Here is a 510-nt window from a genome sequence, read left to right as displayed (position 1 = left end):
TTTTTTTTTTTTTTTTTGCGGAACCGGGGATTGAACTCAGATCCTTGCGTTTGCCAGCCAAGTACTTATCATACTGAGCCATCTCCCTGGCCCCTTTTCTCTGCTGTTGATAGTCCTCTACAGCCAGGCCCTAGTTTGCCCGTCCACCCTCGGAGATGCGAGATTCATCTTTGTCCGATGTAACAGGTTATCTGCTCTGATGCCTTCCCGGTGTCCACGCTCCTGACAGTTAACAGGTTCAGAGTGAATAGTGGGCACCGAGGCCCGGGACTTTCCCCCAGAATCAGCCTGGAAAGGGCTCAGAAATGGAGGGGAGTGCAGGTACCTCAAAGGCACCCCCATAGGGTTGTGTAATCTCAGGCTGGGAGAGGAGCTGAGTGGCCTGAGTCACCATTTAACTGTGATTTATGCATTGAAGACAAGTTTCAGTGTGGCTACTGACTGTTTAGAATGGTGAGATTTTTTTTTTTAATATTTATTTTTATTTATTACATTTATTTATTGTGTGTG

The sequence above is a fragment of the Octodon degus genome, unplaced genomic scaffold (genome assembly GCF_000260255.1).
Source record: "Octodon degus isolate 3935 unplaced genomic scaffold, OctDeg1.0 scaffold00035, whole genome shotgun sequence".
Lineage (NCBI taxonomy): Eukaryota > Metazoa > Chordata > Mammalia > Rodentia > Octodontidae > Octodon > Octodon degus.
The sequence above is the reverse complement of the archived record's forward strand: the minus strand, read 5'-3'. Positions refer to the sequence as shown.